Source organism: Amblyomma maculatum, chromosome 8, assembly GCF_055883805.1.
Source record: "Amblyomma maculatum isolate TAMU_Amacu chromosome 8, ASM5588380v1, whole genome shotgun sequence".
Classification (NCBI taxonomy): domain Eukaryota; kingdom Metazoa; phylum Arthropoda; class Arachnida; order Ixodida; family Ixodidae; genus Amblyomma; species Amblyomma maculatum.
Window position 1 is genome coordinate 38,242,388 of NC_139351.1, and position 18,188 is coordinate 38,260,575.

At 45.4% G+C, this 18,188-nt stretch overlaps 1 protein-coding gene across 1 annotated transcript in view; it reads right to left on the bottom strand.

The window, feature by feature from the left end:
- Positions 1-16,173, bottom strand: part of LOC146181010 (receptor-type tyrosine-protein phosphatase kappa-like) — a 188,749-nt gene extending 172,576 nt beyond the window's left edge. The window contains exon 1 of the mRNA XM_084576230.1: positions 15,814-16,173. The gene's annotated coding sequence lies outside the window, so the exon portion shown is untranslated. The remainder of the gene's footprint in view (positions 1-15,813) is intronic.
- Between the last annotated feature and the right edge of the window lie 2,015 nt (positions 16,174-18,188).

The following is an 18,188-nucleotide window of genomic DNA, read 5'->3' on the forward strand; positions in this document are numbered from 1 at the left end:
AGCGCCCCGTGCTGCTGTGGAGCATCGCGTGTTGTTCAACAGCTAGCTACGCAATGTGCTTTCTACTTTCGCAAATTGCTTCCTCTGAGTCATAAGCGGAAACGAAGCGAGGCACGTTACGCCCAGCTGTGGTCTGCCGCCTATAGCTGTCGGCAGGAAAGGCATTTTTTTACAAACGCACATAAGCTCGTCGAACGTTTTCTCTCGTTAAAGTGCGTGTAGCGTTATTACTTATTTATTTACAGTACCTGCAGTACCTACAGCGCCCTGAGGCGCAATGCTGCAGGGAAGGAGACCACCGGTCCCGACTTATTGCCCACTTTGCTGCACGCCTCATCTTTATGCTTCACCGCAAAGAACGAGCGCTCGAATTCAAGGAGCCATGCTCGGCCTACTGCATGCATGATTAAATGCAGTCTGAAATTTTTTTCTCTCCTAAAGTAAGCCAAAGGAGAGGTGATGATGAATACATGGCCGCTTTTTTCATGTTTTTCAATATATCTCGGAGCATATCAGCAGCTCCTTAGAGTTTGAAACGCGACCGACCACATGCCAGCATCGCGCTTCGCACTTTGACAACATACATGCATGTGCGTGGTACGGGCCAAATAAAAAAAGCCACTCCGAAATTACAGTGTGTAAAGTAGAGCCACCTCATTCAGCAGTTGCTGTAATTGCCGACGCTCATTCCTTGTGCTCATCGCTTTCTTCAAAAATGGATCCGCAAATTCTAAACACCTTTCTTACTTGAACAAATATATAACAGCGCAAAGAGCCGAGGACGAGGCGAAACGACAAGGACGGCGCTGAACTTCCAACTGAAAAGTTGGAAGTTCAGCGCCGTCCTTGTCGTTTCACCTCGTCCTCGTTTCTTTGCGCTATATTTGTTCAAGACATGTACCAACACGCCCAATTTTACACTTTAATCAAGTACCTTTCTTTCATTGCTTCCTTCAGATTTGAGCTTCATACATATGGTGTGGGTTCCATGTCACAGCAATGTGACAGTCAATGAAGTCTCAATGGCCATGTATTGCCTATCCTCTCGGCGACAGCGTACATAACAGCGGGATTGCTCATACTTAACCAGCCAAAGGACGAGGCACAGGAAAGAATAGGACAGGACAAGGCTGGACTAGCAACTGAATGTTTATTGATCAGAAGAAAACAACGAAGTCTCCTTCCGAAAAGCTCGAGCACAACCCAACCGGTGGAATGGCAGGGTTGTGCCATTCCAACAAACTCCGAACAAAGTGGCCGATCTGCAGGTCCAGGTAAGAAAGAAAACAGCTTTATTGGTTGGTTTGTGGGGTTTAACGTCCCAAAGCTTTATTGCTCTCATACCAAAAACAACAGGTGTGAGTGGCGCTCAGAGCTTGCCGTTCTGCACTTTCCGCGAACAACTGCCAAACGAAGGCTCAGTGCATAGAATGTAAGGCGAAAGATTTAGCGTCCGTACCACACGCAAACCTTCTTTCGTCGTCCGGCTTCTTGAGCTATGACACGCCTTGCCTTGTCGTGCCTACGCTCGCCACTCTGCAGGGTTTTGAATATTTGGGGGCTGGGATTTAAAACATTCCTATGCAAAATATACTACACCATTCGAGCTGAAATAACGTTCACAAAGTAGCAAAATATCGCCTACGTTATATGATAAGTGATTAAACATCGGTACTTGCCTAGATTTTTCGAAATCGAGAAAAAACTGCTCTCGGCGGCGTGCACAATTTTCGCAGAAGAGAGTCGAAAAGCTATTTTAACATGGTGCGTCATCTGTCGGGCAGCGAAGCAAGCGCGCCAACGGCCGGGATGGAGCTTGTCTCACTGCTCGACAGATGACGCATCATGTTAAATAGCTTTTCGACTCTCTTCTGCGAAAATTGTGCACGCCACCGAGAGCAGTTTTTTCTCGATTTCGGAAAATCTAGGCAAGTACCGATGCTGAATCACTTATCAGATAACGTAGACTATATTTTGCTACTTTGTGAACGTTATTTCAGCTCGAATGGGTTAGTAGATTTTGCATAGGAAGTTTTTAAATCCCAGCCCCCAAATATTCAAGACCCGATATTTCCCGCCTCTTTCGACGGTGATAGCTCTCTGGGGACAAAACTTCGTCCCTAGAGACAGCGCCACAGTACTTTGCAGCAAAACCGATACATTCGCTAAGACACGACCATATTAGTCTAGCCTGAACGCGTAGCACTCTCCTTTTCAGTTGCTCTCAGACTTTAGGGACGACCATTTTCTTTCACGGCCGTCGCGGGAGCGTATCGCGCCTGGTGGTGGAGTTGAACTTTTTTGTTCGAAAAGAGCTCCATTACGGTTACCATTTAAATGAACATTGAATTGGGACAGATGGTTCAATATGCTTGAGACAGGAGATTATAGCGCGAATAAAGACGGACAGAAACGACACAGGACAGGCGTCCTGCATCCTTTCTGTCTGTCTTTATTCGCGCTATAATTTCTTGTCTTAAACTTTACGGTTACCAATTTAATGTTAATAATGACGGAAAATTTACTGAATACCTGCGCATCGTGATTGCCCTTGTTTACCGCCTACCTAGCGCTTGTATAAACAAATTCTATTCAGTAATAGAAACGACCCTGTTATCAGTTGCGAGTAGGTAAATTATCTTTCATTGTCTGTGACAAGGGTCAACATTGATTAGTTGAAAGATGAGTGCTGTGATTACCTCTTGCTGATAGTGTTTTAACTTGAAAGGTATTATAGCTGAGCAAATCCGAGTCACCAAATAATCCACCTTTCTGTTTGACCACGTCATTTGCAGAAAGGACAGGAATGTTTGCTGGCATTTGCGACGTTGCCATCCCAGACGACAAACCCGCCTTTATTCGTGTGACCCTTCGCGCTGTGATTCCAACCACAGCCTAGAAAATGCGCACCTCGAATCGATTACCCTCACGTGCGATCTTTGGTTCATTGAACCGATTTCAAAGGCGTGTATGATAGCGACATAGACACTGAATATGGTAGTCAGAATCACGATGTCACTGACATATCCACTCGCCCATATACTAGGCGAAATTACGATCACAGTATATGCCCTTGGATGGCAAAAGTTGTATTTGAAGTACTGATGAACAAATATTTTTACTATATTACTATTAGAAAAGAAAAATAATCCGGCCAGTAGCTATTACTGCCCACAGTTCCTGTACTTTCGAATTAAATCGGTTGTAATGATGAGGAGCCAAAACAAACAATACTACAGTATTTATTTAAAATACCCTCACGGTGCAGATGTACGTTACAGAGGGTAGGGGCGGATACAGGATATATATATATATATATATATATATATATATATATATATAGGGAGGGGGTTGAAGCTCGAATGGGTCCGGTGGGGCATAAACTTAAAGTAGGTGACACACGGAGGAAAAAACAACACTTTATTCCGACGTTTTGGCCGGGGTCCGGCCTTTGCTACATTCCTTGACAAAGGCCGGACCCCGGCCGAAACGTCGGAATAAAGTGTTGTATTTTCCACCGTGTGTCACCTACTTATATATATATATATATATGTGTATATAAAACAGAAGGTTAACACAATAAGCGTACAAGTTTGAAAAACAAAGTTCGTTAAAAATTCGCACATAAAAAGAACAACGAGATACATGTGTAATTTAGGAAGACGGCACAAGTGTAAAAATAAATAAAATATATAAAAATATAATAAGCAACACTGAATACAATGAAGATAAACAAATAACCCTACAGGAAGTTTTAATACTAGGCAAGAAAGAAAACTTGCAGTGCGAATTTCAGTTTTTCCCCTTCAGTTATGCTTGTTAGGTATGCAGACAGGTTATTCCAATCATTACAGGTCCGGGGAAGAAACGAGTTAGAATAGGCAACTGTGTTTGAGTGCGGAATGTTTACCTTTTGACTGTGGTTACGGCGAAATGAAATGTAGGATGGTGGTTGAACCCATAAGGAACGCAATGTGGAGCTATGGTAGTATATTTTATGAAAAAAGTCAGAGGTGTGATAGTTTTCTTTTGTTGATAAGTGGGAGATGCAAGTATGTTTTCATATTAGTAACGCTGGCTGTCCTTTGATAGTTATTTAAGATCAGCCGAGCGGAGCGATTTTGTACTGCCTCAACGGAGTGTATGAGTGTTGCTTGAAGATATTACATATATAATCTAATTACCGCGAAGAGAATTCTAAAAAGGTTTGGGCAATTGTGAGTGGTTTTGATGGATTGAGAAAAAAAGAATATATTGTTTCTAACACAATCTCAGGGAATGTCGTTGATATTTTAAATAATCATTTCGTCGATTGCGAAAGACACTTGGTTAATACATTCCCTTTCACAACGCCAGGCTTAGAGACACCTATTGTAAGTAATTATGCTTTTGTTTTCTGGGAAGTAACGAAGATGAAATGATGTCAGTAATTCAGTCTACGAGAAAACGAAGCCTGTGGTTTTGACAGAATACCAGTGAAAGTGATAAAAAATATTACTGGCATCGTTTTTGTGTACTAATGAAAAACAATTATACATGCAATGGTTAGCTGCAAGTGCCCAACAAGTTTGAAGACCGCGAAGGCTGCCATTCCTGTGCTTAGCGTAACTAATACTGTTTAAAAAAAAAAACTAATAGCTCTACTATTTAACAAGGTTCTGCTTGATAATAGTGTAATTTGTGCTGTGCAGCATGGCCTTGTCTCATTTAAATCAACAGCTACTGCCGTTACATCACCTTCCCGATTATTAACTCTGCTTTTCACAAAACCTAGACTGCTCTAGTAATATTTCTCGACATAAAAAAGATACAACGTGCAAGGACGTAAATGCAAGCTAGTTGGTGCATTTCTTCAAGTACGTTTTAAGCGCGGAACAACGAGACACACGGGACAATCATTGTTCCTCGTGTCCCGTAGCTCCGCGGTTAAAACTTACTTAAAAAAAAAAAGGAGCAGCTTAGTGCGTCTGTCACTTCGAGTTGTTGAAACAACTAAGAGCATATGTATTAATAACGACTGTCTCCAGTTCTTTGAAAGCTACCTTACCTGTCCGCCAGAAAACGAAAACTACAGTACTGAGGAACACACCTTCCACATTCCTACCGATTACTTCCGGTGTCCCGCAAGGATCTGTACTCGGTCCTGTTCTGTTTTCTATTTTCGTGAACAGCCTCCCGCATGCTGTTCAGTTTTCAAAGGTATGGAAACGTATGTAGGCGGCACTGCTCTTTCGTTCGCACTTGAATATTATAATAGGAATAAAAAAATTGCCACGAAACAAAACGGGACACTAGGAAGAAATGCGCACACTTAAAAGAGCGCGAACTTGCAACTATACTTTCGGAAAACTAAACATCGCCTTAATAAGACAACAAGAGCATTGCACGCATGCCCTTATTCTCTTCTCAAGGCGATGCGCTGTTTTCTGAAAATATGTCTGCGCACTTTTTTGCATGTGTGTCTCTTTCTAGTGTCCCGTTTTGTTTTGTGCACGTTTCTTCGTTATGTACGTTCGCCAACTAGCCGAAAAATCTACAACACTACACGCATCTGCAACACGACTAGAAATCAAATTAACATCCGAACTGTTTAATGCTTCCGAACGCTTTAGTGCTAATAGACTTACAATAAATGTAGATACGGCTAAATAGTTGGTTTCACTTTATGAGAAGAAACATATCAGACAACAATAGTAACTTTCAGGAGGTTTCTTCTTTCAAATACTCCCATGACGGCGATAAAGTATGTAAAAAGCTAGCTCTCAGCTGTTATGCGCTTCGCAAGGCAAATAATTATCTTGCCTTGCATTTTTCGCCATTTCAACGTCATATCAGCTACTGCGGGGAAACTCGAGCCCTAACTCAGAAACCTTATTTACTTCCCTTGCTGAAGCTACCGATAGGTCATTCGCCTTTTAACAACAGAAATTTTAATTTATATAAAGAAAATCGAGCTCTATCTAATGAAGTCATGCCTAGTGAGAAACACTGAAGATCGGTAAGCTTCATTATTGCTAGTATATTCCTCTACCATTCAGTATATTAGAGTTGCCATCCTGGGATACTAGACAGGCATTAAATGGCAACGTCAACCTGCCTGCCTGTCGTAATGTATACGGAGAACGAAGAGTTCAATTTCCATAGCAAGATTTTGGATGCAGGGGCTTTTAATGTGAATCTTTAAGCTAAGTTGCAAGATATTCTTCATTAACAGCCCGGAATAGTCCTGACCCCTGCCCTCATTTTATTTTTCCTTGAAGTTCCTCTATTATTTTATTTATTTATTTACATATACTGTTGCCTCGCAGGGCGAGACATTATAGGCGTGGGCACATACGCAGTGATCACACCATAGCAACAAGTGAGGAAATAAAAGCAAATACATTCACGGAATATAAAAGGGTATGTTAACAAAATGGAACAAGGAACAAAAAACGCTATCACATATGGTTTTTTAGTTGACTGGCAAAATCGTCATGCGCATTGCACGAAGGGAACCATCCAGTGTATTCCACATTTCTATGGAGCGAGGAAAAAAAGAGTATCACTGATGCCTGTAATGGAACTACGTTGAGCGGGCTACTGCGTCCCGTGCGTGCCGCAGAGGGATTGGAGAACTGAATTGGGGCTTGTAGAGATATAAAGTGCCATCAACAATCTTGTGGAGGAGAATGATGCAGGCATGCCTATCAGCAAGAGAGGGAAGCGATAAGATGGTGGCATGTGTCGAAGGCGAGAAGTTGCGTTCATAACGGCGAAAAATAAATCTGATTGCTTTTTCCTTTTTTTTTTTTTAACAGGCTCAAGCTCTTTTGTGTCGCGTAGATGGTAGAGTGATCAAACGTCAGATGCATATTCAAGAAGTGGTTTAACCGAAGATTTATACGCAGTAATCTTGCGCTCTTTTGGGGCTATTTTCAAGCTGCTTTTCAGGAAACCCAGTTTTCTCCATGCTTTCGCGCAAATTATTTCTATATGCCTGCGCCACTTCAGATTTGGTATAAACGTTACTCCTAGATATTTAAACTCATTTACCTGTGCTAGACTATTGCGTTTATTATTATACGTATACCTAAGTGGTTCTCATTCGTTCGTAAACGTCAGAGAAACAGTTTTCTCCCACTTCACACTCCAGTCGCAGAACCTTGAAAATGCATTATTTAGCTTGTCGTGATCGGTAATTGAGGAGATTTTAGAATAAATGATGCAGTCGTCGGCATATAGCCGAATTTTTGCCGGAAGGTCACCAATAGTTGGAATAACATCATTGACATAGGTAATCAATAAAAGTGGCCCTAAAACAGACCATCGAGGCACACCAGAAGTTACCCCTATGCTAGATGATTTCGACTGGTTATAGGAAACGAACTGCGAGCGTAGGTACAAGTAATCAGTTAGCCAGCCGGCAAGTTCAGAATCATTAATGGAAATCTGCAGTTTAAGTGAAATCTTTTGATGGTATACGGTATCAAATGTTTTCGCATTATCTACGAAAAAAGCATCAATCTGTCGGCGCGCGTTAAGTGCTGCAGTGATATCATGTGTCAACTCGATGAGTTGTGGCACTGGAAAAACCAGCGCGAAACCCATGGTGTGCGTTGGACAATATGTTGTTCTCGGTTAAATATTGAACAATATTTATGAACGATATGCTCTAGGGGTTGGCACGTTGTTGATAATAAACAAATTGGCCAGTAATTGGTGCCCAGGAGCTTGTTACCATCTTTATGTACTGAAATAATTTTCGCGTTTTTCCAGAGCAACGGAACAGTTTAAGACTTCAGTGATTTTCTAAACAGTGCGTATAAATAGGGAGAAAGCTATTCGAAATACCGTTTCAGAAATGTGCTGGGCACATCATCAAGCCCAGCACTTCGCTTGTGCCCAAGTTTGATAGCAGATTATGCAGACCAAAGCTGTGCGATGTCAGTGCACGTTAAAGAACCCCAGGTGGTCGAAATTTCCAGATTTTTCCACTACGGCGTCTCTCATAGCCATGGTCGCTTTGGAACGTTAAACCCCACAAAACAAACCAGACCAAGTTAATTCTGCAATTACCGTGTCATCGCTGTTAAGAGGGCGGTAATCAGCACCGAGAGCAACAACGAGACCGTGAAGCCTGATTTCGCACCACACACTTTCAGTTCCTAAACATCTACAGGGCAGTATACTCGACGCCTTCCTTGATGAAGAGCGCCACACCAGCACCGCAGGTTCTGACTTTCTTTATTGCTACATACCCAGGGGGTACAAAATCAGAACATAGGGTAGTTTCATTCAGCAACGTCTCTGTGACACAGATTACGGAAGCACTGTCGCACTCGATGAGGACCATAGACTCACTTTATTTAGCAGGCTACGAGCGTTTACGTTTAGCAATGACAAACATGATTCGATGTGTACACAGTCCATTACACTGCAACTGCGATTGTACAAAAAATTTGACGTTTTTTTTTTTTTTTCTGTGTGTAAAGTGTAACGTACTGTCTTTGCCAAAATTAACCGAGCAGCGGAGCAAGCTCGGGTCGAGCGGCGGCGTGGCGGTCGCCGTCAGTGGCCGTAGCTCGCCGGCTGCGAGTGTAAGTTCGCTGACGTAAGGCTGCTCCCTGGCTGTCTTTCTTGGGATGATAAAATGTAAGCGGGTACCATGTGCGGCGTACGATTTCGTTCCTTTAGAACGCAGTGCTAGTCACGGAGGGCGCTGTGCACAGCAAAACTCGCTCAACGCTGATTTCGGACTGGCATTGTGAAGCTGCGCTTTTCGTTATAGAACGCCTTGCATGTGGAATACCAGTACACAGCTCCCGTAGATAAAATGATTCGAAAAGTCAGCACAGTTAGACAGGGCATAATAGAAACCTGGGTTTAGTTTTTCGCGTGATTCCTAGCCTCCAATGATGACACTTCGCTGAGCTAGAGAGAAATAAAAACGAGCCGATATTTCCTGCTGCTTCTAGTGCGCCTATTCTTGTCCATGTAACGAGGCGAATCCGTTAATGTCGCATTTGCCGCCGCTTGTTAACGCACAGAAGTGCGTAATGGTTTTCGCGATTGCAACACCAAACTGAATGCCGAAAATTTGAGCAGAGATTGTAACTGCTTCAAAAAATATTTGGCAATGCCGAATAAGTGATGCAAATATTCCCTACCATATGATTCCCCCAAGAAAGCTGTGCTATTGCGAAGGATGCCTACGAAGCTTTGATGCCTTTCTTCTACTTGCATTGAAATGCCCTCCTAATTAATCTTCGCCTTTTTGCGGCCAGGGTGTTCAGTAATGACGGGAGTCTCAGGTTTGCGAGCTATATCTTGTGTCAGACTTGAGGGTTCTATTCCAGCAACTTATTTATCGAGTCGCCGATGCACCACTCTGCCAGCGGGCACTAAACTACCAATCAAGACAGTAACGCAAAAGTAGTTCGCAGTCCAATCCAAATGCCGCACGTCCAAATTTCTTTTCACTTCCAGGACATATTGCTGTTAGGTTGGTCGCATGGTGTTCCCTCGTAAAAGAAAAAAAAGAGAAGAAACGGCCGTACTTATTGAGAAAATGGGTGAGATATGTTTAAGGTGTGAGAATGACATTTTTGTGCAGTTCACTCATTAAACGAATAGATTGGCAGCAGGCTAACACAGGAAAGTAATTACCAACGCCGAGAACACTACGCGCTTTTCGTACGTAACCAAATAGCGGGAAAGAAGGTATGCAGCAGGAGGGGCACATGAAACATTTGAAAGTCTTTTAATTTTCTCTCTTTCAGCTTGACTTAGCGTGACAGCAAATCCGACAGTGTTCACAACGGACGGCTAGGAACCGGTGGAAAAGCGCATCGAGTTTTCGAAATCGATTCCTCCCCATACTTCCGGGACAATCCAAACGAGTAGAAAAGCATGCATTTGTCCAGTCGTTGCAACTGCGGGAGCACTGCACCGATATTAAACGCGAAGACATTGTAACGAAGAGAGCAGCTTTACAGCGCCAGATAGAAACGAGCATTGAGCGAGTGATGCTATGCGGAGCGCCCTTCCTCACTAGCGCAACGTTCTGAAGGCGCAAAATCAGGCACCGCACTTGGTACTCGCTTACGTTTTATTATCCCAAGAAGGAGAGTGAGGGAGCATGATTACGTCAGTGAGATTACGCTCGCCGCCGGAGAGCAGCGGCCAGCGATGGCGATGGTAGCGCCGCAGCTCGGCCCCGTGCCTGCTCCGCTGGCCGGCTCGGTTACTTTTGGCAAAGACGGTACATCATCATCTGTTATGGTATCGAAATGAAGGGGGCCTTGATTTATTCTGATTTTTTTTCACTCTCCTTTTACGCTTCTCTTTCGTGTTACTCGCCTAAGATCCGTTGACTAAAATGCATTTGCTCCGAGCGCGTTGATTTTGTTTTTCCTTTTTTGCTAATTAAGGCCGCCTGATCAGCTTTTTTTTTTATTTTGTACCAGACCATCTACTAACTCCGCGGCTCTCGATGCAAATGTAATTTATGTATTTGTCTGCTTATAAATAAATATCGCTTTGATTGATTGACAGAAAGAATTTCGTCAAACATGTGGGGTGCTGCGATTTTGGTTTGGTTTGGTAAAACTTCCCACAGTAGGGGTCCTGGAGGACACTCGGCTAGCGCCAGGTGTAGAGGGCAGCTCCCACGTCGGCACAGAGAGCCCGAAGCTCTCCGCCGCCGCGCGGCGCCTCCTGGACAGCCCGAAGCTGATCATGTAGTGAAGCACCTTTTGCTGCGATTGCCTTTCCCTTGAAATCATAGCGCAAATAAAGGCAAGGATGACACGGATGTATACGGGACAGGCGCTAACTAGTAACTTTATTGCGGAAAAAATATCACGTCGAATGCGCTATGTTTTCAAAATATATCAACTAACTAGCTCGTTGCCTTTCCCATACTGTACCCACGAAGTAGACCAAATCCTACTCTGCACGCAATCGTCCCATAAATATGCAAACGCATCAAGACTTTTGTCTGGGCTAGCTGGTTCATATAGTTGAGGAAAAAAAAAAAGTGGCATGACAGACAGTTGGTAAGGAGCGCTCGTGCTGGGTTCGTCTTGTCCGCGTTCTTTTGGTGCTGATTTTTGCCGTTAGATAACAATATAAAGAATCGCGCAAAAATTGGCCCCTGTAGATGGGTGTGTTTCTCATGGTACTGCTTATTTACAAAAGACACTGGCCCACGCTTGTTTCCACAGTGACGTACAAATAACAGGATGGGTGTGACATTTAGTGGGACTAACGGATGGGTGTGACATTTAGTGGGCATACCGACGCTGTTGAGAGTAAAGCGCTCTTATTTCGTTCCTCCTCACTGCGTGAAAACGAAACGAGGAAAGAAAGACTCCTTGTAAAGACGTATATGAGAGGCAACGCCTGTGGAAGCTACCCGAATAAAAGCTGAAAGCGCACTCGGCTCTGGTATTTGCCCCCTTTGATTCAAGAACCGCCGGAAGTGGCACTTACATGTGTCGCCTGAAAAGAAATACGCTTGAATGTCAAGCAACGAGACTAACAGACTACTTCACTGCTGTCACGCCAATCAGCCCTACTGCCTTGCTGTTGCCCTGCTTGTACGGAGAAACTTTACTGCAGGCAAACACACACACACACACATACACACAAACACACACACATATATATGTGTGTGTGTGTGTGCGTGCGCGCATACGTACTGTGCGTGCATCTTTAACTGGATATTATATACAATTTGCAAAATGTCTTGTTAGAAAGAGACTGGTAGAAAGTGGACAACCTGTACCTTCGCGGGAGAGGGTGACGTTTTATGCCACGGGACGGTACTTGTCTACTTTTGATCAGTCTCAGTGTATAAAAAGACATGCTTCATGAATAAAATTTCGGCTGTCAGTTGAGCGCAATGCGTGTTTGACTTTCTATCGGTCCGTGTCTCTGGCCCTATTTTAACATAATATACAGTTCGCTTGCTCGAAAAGGAGTCGCCGTAACACAGAAATGCGAAAACGGTGTCGAAAAGAATGAGAGAAAACACGCCTGATTTCGGAAAAAAATAGCGACGCAACAGTCATTTTACAGCGTTCAGAGTGGGGTCACACCATTTAGTTTCCATTTAGTTTCCGTGTTGTGTCCTTCTACTCTTGGTCCTCGTTTTTCGCGCTACCTTCAAAATGATCCTATTTACCCTCCACCGGGTCAACTTGGAGGCTAGTTTGCGTTATGAATTCCAACCAATTACATATTTACACTCCAGTAGTATGTCGTTAATTGGCTGAATTTCATTTCATTTATTGAAGCCCCAAAGGCCCGAGGGCATTACATAAGGCGGGAGCAATAACATTATATAACAGCATGCGAACACCAGTTCAAGAAACAAAAACAAAGAAAGAAAACGAAGCCAACAAACAAACATTAACAAAATATACAAGAGCAGACTAGTGTGCATTGTCAAGTAGAACACTGAAGGTGACTCGTTAGTTTTGCTCGCAAAATTTGACGATCTTTGCATGAAGCAATAACGTCCGGTAGAGCATTCCATTGGGCTATTGCATCTGGAAAAAAAGAGTTATTCATTGCTGCAGTGCGGCCAAAAATCAGTTTTAACGGGTGATTGTGATTGAGTCGACGGGACATTCTTGAGGGAGGTTGCAGGAGAGGGGGCCGGTTGTGAGGATAGTAAAAAAAAAAAAAAGAATGAAGGAGGCAGAGACGTGATATAATGCGGCGTGATTGAAGGCTTGGGAGGGAAAGAGTTCGTTTTAGTGCTGTGATGCTGGTTTCACGTGAGTGCTGTGACATGATAAATCGCGCGGCACGGTTTTGGATGGCCTCTAGATTATTAGCGAGGTATGCTTGTGAAGGGTGCCAGATGGATGAAGCGTATTCTAGTTTTGGACGAACATAGGTCTGGAATGCGAGCTGTCGGATTTGGGGTGGTGCTGATTGTAAATTTCTCCGTAAGTAACCAATTCTCTCCGGACACCTACACTTCGATTGAATTCCATACTGTCGAAGGGCACATATGTTGTCGGTTGGAATCCCTGTCGGAAACTAGCCTCCTCCTCGACTACAAAATGAAGTGGGATGCCACCGTCCCGAACGCTGCATAAACAATGGTTTTCTCTCAACAATGGTGATACGCAATCGTGCGCCTGTTTTCACTCGCCGCCAAAAGTCATTTTTGAGCGAAGAAGCGCATGATCCACGGAACTGCGACAGCGCTACTTGCATTCTCGTTGAAATCACGTTAACGGCTACTGCTGAATCTCGCGGCAATCGTCAAGCCACTTCTTCGACCGATTGCAATGCCTCACAACTATTTATATATTTTAGGCTCCACGCGTATCCTTTCAATCAGACTGCAATACTCGCAAGAACCTTGTGAACCGATTAGTTGCATTAAAAGCAATTCCTACTGCGCCTCTTCCTGTTTCCTTTCTCGTCCCTGCCCTCACGACGAGTGTAACTGAAAGTGAGACAGTTACAGTGTTTACCTGCTACCCATAAAATAGCATTATTTAACCTGAATTCACGCTCTAAGACCTTGCAAGACATTATTCATAAGTGGCTTATGAGGCTTGACCATCCTAAAGTGACTCAGAGTACCAGGAACCTTACTGAATTACATCGAACTATAATCGCCGTGCGAGAATATGACGGCTTCTAAAACGAGACGCCGTGTCCAGCTACCAACGGTTCAAGGGCGCTCCGAAGCAGGCGAGGCTTCCTCTGCATTATCTGAAGCTGTTTGATAAGGAAAGCTGTACCGTCACCCCCTAAAGGCTTCTATAATTCAGTAAAGCGCTTTGCAGGGCGTTGCTTCTAATATTTCAAGCGCCACAACGACAGCACACTGATAAATAGACGACATTGCATGCGCTACTTGCAACAACAAACAGCTCACTGGTGGTCGGGGGAAGGGTGTGAAAGCTGATCGACACGCCTATCCATGCGTGTGCCCGCCGTTGTTGGGCTTGAAATATTAGACGCCTATAATTCATCGCTGCTAGCAATGTGGTAAATATACGCTCTTTAAATTCTGCAATCATCCTTCAAAAACTTGCGCGAAACCATGTCGTTGCTCAAGCGCTCATCGAAATTTCCAGTTCCAGATACCCGCCCCACAAGTGCTCCGTTTCTTTATCCAGTAGTACCGTGCTTTGCACGTGTCGCCTGCTGAAGACAGTGGGAAAAAATAATCGAAATTGTCAGAATCTGGATTATACCATAAACTTGAGATAGTATAGAGTTTAGAAAAAATCGCGTCAACCAGCCTATAGGCAATATCGATGTGCCATTTCCCCCTTGGTAGTTATTTTACAGCATTTCGCAAAACGCAGCTTCACATCGATCCCACGGATGTTCGATTGACCTAATGGATGTCAAAAAGTTCAGTTCCAGGCCGCACTCCCTGTAACGACCTGGCCGTAACTCACTCTCGCGTCATACCTGGAAGGCCGGTAAATACGATCAATCATGTCCAAGCGACCTACTTGCAAGTGCGCGCGCGGGGGGGTGTCCGTTTTGTTTGCGACTTTGGAACAACGTCCCACACGGTTCGATACGGAACGACCGTAAAAAGCAGCCAGCCTTCGACCCGGCCCGCTGTTGCTGCGGCGTGCGTTGCCGGGCCAACGGCGTCCACAAGAAGTGACCCCCAATGGCTTCAAAACTTGCCAGATAAAGTAAAAAGATACACGAGATGATAGCCGGCTTTCGTGACCGCCGCTGCGCCGAACCTTCTTTAGCACGCGAATCACGATTAGCTCAGCGACCGTCTGCTTTCATGCGGCCGTTCGCGTTTTCACCTTGAAACGAGGCAGCTGGACTCTTTGATTTATGCCCATTGGCGGTGTTCATTTTTCTGTCGGCTGAGGTACTGCGCTACGAAGGCACTTGTGCCGCCACTGCAGTGACGGCGAACGAAAGCAAGCACCGAGCAGGGCAGCCCTTTATCACAGGCTCCGCCTTGCAGATAATTGACACAGCACACAAAAGCGGAATGCAGTGGAATCGCCCTCGGTCTACGACCGGAGATAAACCGCAAAGTCAGTCACTCAAACCAACCCATTTTGCAAAGGGCTGCGAGCAGAATGCGTCTCTCGACGCGCGCATCGTCATGCGGAAGTTTGAAACACCGGCAGCACGAGGAACACAACTGCCGGTCTCGTCACCCGAACTACCCGCCGATCACATCACAAAAACTGTCACAAACCTGACAATCAGTTCCCGCGCCTATTGGGCGACAGATCTGTCGGTTGGAATCGATAGATCGACGCTAGCCGATTGGCTTGTGACAGGTTTTGTCATGTGATCGGCGGGTAGTTCGGGCCTTTGGTCCGTAGTACGCAAAGATCACATCACGAACCTGCCACAAATATTTTGCAAACCGACAAATTAGCCCTCTCCTATTGGTCGATTCTTACCAGCGGACATATGACTCGATAGAAGTGGCGGTACTGGACCAGTCTGTGACAATGTTTCAGAAGAGTGAATTGCTGGGCCAGTTGGGTAATGTCTACTAGTAACAAAGCCAGCGAAAAAAAAAGACGCAGGACAAGAAGAAACACAAACACACACACAGTCGCCGGACTTACAACTCCTAAGTTCGGTGACTGTGTGTTTCCTTTTTCCCTGCGTCTTTTTTCGCTGGTGTTTTTCCTTGTGACAGTTTTTGCGACCGGATCATGATATGATCGCTGCGTAATTAGGCCCCTGGGAATATGCACTGTTGACCTTGCACTTGTTCTCGTAACCAACACGGCGATATGGTCTCCTGAAGTCGGCATTTGCAGCCAAAAAATCCCAAATATAGCGCAAAGGACTCACCGCCTGTGATCACGAATTTGTCTCCGCAGGTAGAGACCCGCGTTTCACGCACAGCTTTCTTGTGGCCTCCGGAACACTGCCGTGCGATCGGTCTCACTAGCAGACGACGCAACAACCTGTTCTCCTCATGGCACGATCGCACTTTGAAACTGCCGCTCTCTGGCGTAGTCTTCGATGCCCAAGTTCCACGCTGAGGGCAACACCACGGTGAGATACACGAATGCAACGTCGCACAGAGACTGCTCTCACTGAGTCTCGTCCACCGGTACAAACACGAGCACACGCAACAACTTAATCCGCACAAACACAACGCGCCCACCACTGCCGTTCGCAGCTGGGCGTCTGGCGGCCGCGCGTGGCGATCTGTTGCGCGCCCCCTCTCGCAAGTGGGCAAAGCGAGGGAGGCGTCGGCAGCTCCCTCTCTCGGTCCTGCTTGCATTATTGTGCGCGACACATGACCTCGATTCCTCAGCTCCGTGTCTACCTTTCGCGACTGTTTTCCCTCACGCAACCGGTACCTCTCGGAGCCCCGTCGTCCTCTGGCACATTTCGTATGCAGCTTATCTATAGGCGGTGGTTTCCGTGTAGTACAGTGCAGTTCAGCTTACGTTGACCGCACTCATTTTTTGTGTAGTACAGTGCAGTTCAGCTTACGCACTCAACTCATTTTGTTTTTTTTTTTCAGTCGCTCCTAATCTTGAGGTTGGGATCAAAGCTTTCAGAGCAGTCTATGTCCTCTGAAATGCCCGCGGCGTCCGAGCACGGGGTCGCCAGATCGAATCCGATTCCCGACGGCCACGCTTCGATGGGAGCGATATACAAAACACGCCAGCTACCTGAGCGATGTCAGATTTCGCTAAGGACCAAAATTACTCCATGCGCAACGGGGCCTGCTTCTTTCTGCATGCGCTCCTTCCTTCATGCTGCCTTACTTTTACCATAAACGATTTCCCCACAATAATACCCGAGCCCCAAGTGCCCGACCAAAGGCGCGGCTGAACACCCCGGCGGAGTTGCTTTGCGTTCGACGTCATCCGGAAAAGAACACTTCTCTGCCTGGGCGGCCACCTACCTGGCCCCCTGTAGGATTGGATCGATCTGCGATCGCACATCGGACCCTGCGATTCTTTACGACTGTGGCGAGAATTCCAGGAATACTTAAATTAAAAAGAAGGACCCGGTCGCTTCTTCGAAAAGCCGGCCTCGAGTCCTCCAAGCCTTGATGAAGAGCTGTTTTATTTCCTGCATTAATTTACTAGATAAGACGAACTATACGTAATACATCAAACCATGCACACAGGCAATGTGGCCCACAGCCCTGATTCAAGTGGGAAGTAGGATCTAAAGATTGCGCGGAAGGTTTGTTGCTATCTAGCCACTCTGATATTGGGTTCAATTGCCTCAGCGTTTCAACTGCACTCTCAAGAAGTTAATTATTGATTTCGGCTCTCGCGAATACTCGCGGCCCTCTCGGGTATCAATAGCTCGATAGCCTCGCGAGCCCATGGCCAGAGCCAAGAGGATGGTCACATTAAATAGGATTCCGACTTCGTTTTCGACCGGTACAAGCGCGATTCCGTATTACATTTTTCTAATCACCTCTGGAGCATCCCCAAGTATAATACTTCTTACTAGCAGTCCAAATATACTTGCTGTACTGTTTCTGGCTTTCAACAAATGAAACTGCACTTCGCAGGAAACGAGTAGTCATTTTTCTAACATCCGTTTCCACCTCCAATGTCAGTGTGTGAAGAATAAAAAGGGAGTGAGTGAGTGAAAAAACTTTATTGAGGTCTTTTGGTTAGTCTCGGAGAGTCTTCCTGCAGCCGCTTCTTCGCCACCGTTGGAGACTCCTTAGCACGGGTGGTTCCCTCATTCCAGGGCTCCACTGGTCCTGGCTACCTCGCATGCGTGCCGCACCAATGCCCTTTGGGCTGTGAGCTCGCAGCTGGTTAGCAGGCCCTCCCATTGCTCCGCACTCGGGTTAGTTTGTTTGTGGAAAGTGTAGTTGTGTTTACATTCCCATGTGACGTGGTATAGGGTCGGACTGTCTCCGCACCAGGGGCAGCTGTCTCTATACTTTGTGGGAAATATTTTGTTTAGAATGTATAAGTTGTGGAAGGTGCCAGTCTGCAGTCTTCTCCAGCTGGTCGCTTCGTCTTGTGTGAGTCGTTTGTGGGGCGGAGGGTATTTTAACCTGGTGCCTCCGTAGTGATTTAAAATATCTGCGTACGTCGGGTCCACCATCACGGGGTCCACGAGGTCTTCTGTCAGCAAGGCTCGGTGCGTGATTTCGCGAACCAGGCTGTCTGCCCTCATGTTGCCCTCTATGTTGGTGTGCGCCGGTGCCCAGAAAACTACTTGTGTTGCTTTAT